Raw genomic sequence first — 634 nt, forward strand, 5'->3', positions numbered from 1 at the left:
GTGACAACTTCTAGGTCTACAAAATACCTAGGGGTGAAGCTTGACAGCAAACTCACATTCTGGGAACACATCCAGGGAGTATATGAAAAACCTGCGCAGAGCACGGTGGCTCTAAGCCTGAGGGCGAACGTGGGCGGCCCGAAGCCATGCCGCAGGAAGCTTCTGATGACAGCAGTTATTTCTGGCATCATGCCAACTGAGCTACTTGCTTACGAGCGAAAAGATATTTACAATCTCAGTGCCGAGATAGGTCGAGCAACTGCCGCGGCATGGGCGCGCGAGCAACTGATCCAGCAGTGGCAACAAAACTGGAACGCGAGCACAAAAGGTCGATGGACGCACTTCCTGATAGCCGACCTTTAAACATGGTTGAACATACCGCATGGGGAAGCCGATTTCTACCTGACGCAATTCCTCACCGGTCATGGTAACTTCTGAGAATATCTTCATAGAATGGGAAGGGTGGACTCACCGTTCTGTCACTACTGTGGAAACGTCGAAGATAACGTTTACCATACATTCTTCACCTGCGAACACTTCTTGATTTCGCGCAGAATGTTGGAAGAAAGATACGGAGACATATCTCCGAACAATATAATTGGGGTAATGACCTCCAGTGCAGAAAAGTGGGAAG

Source organism: Rhagoletis pomonella, unplaced genomic scaffold, assembly GCF_013731165.1.
Source record: "Rhagoletis pomonella isolate Grant_MI unplaced genomic scaffold, Rhpom_1.0 Rhpom_scaffold_00191, whole genome shotgun sequence".
NCBI lineage: Eukaryota > Metazoa > Arthropoda > Insecta > Diptera > Tephritidae > Rhagoletis > Rhagoletis pomonella.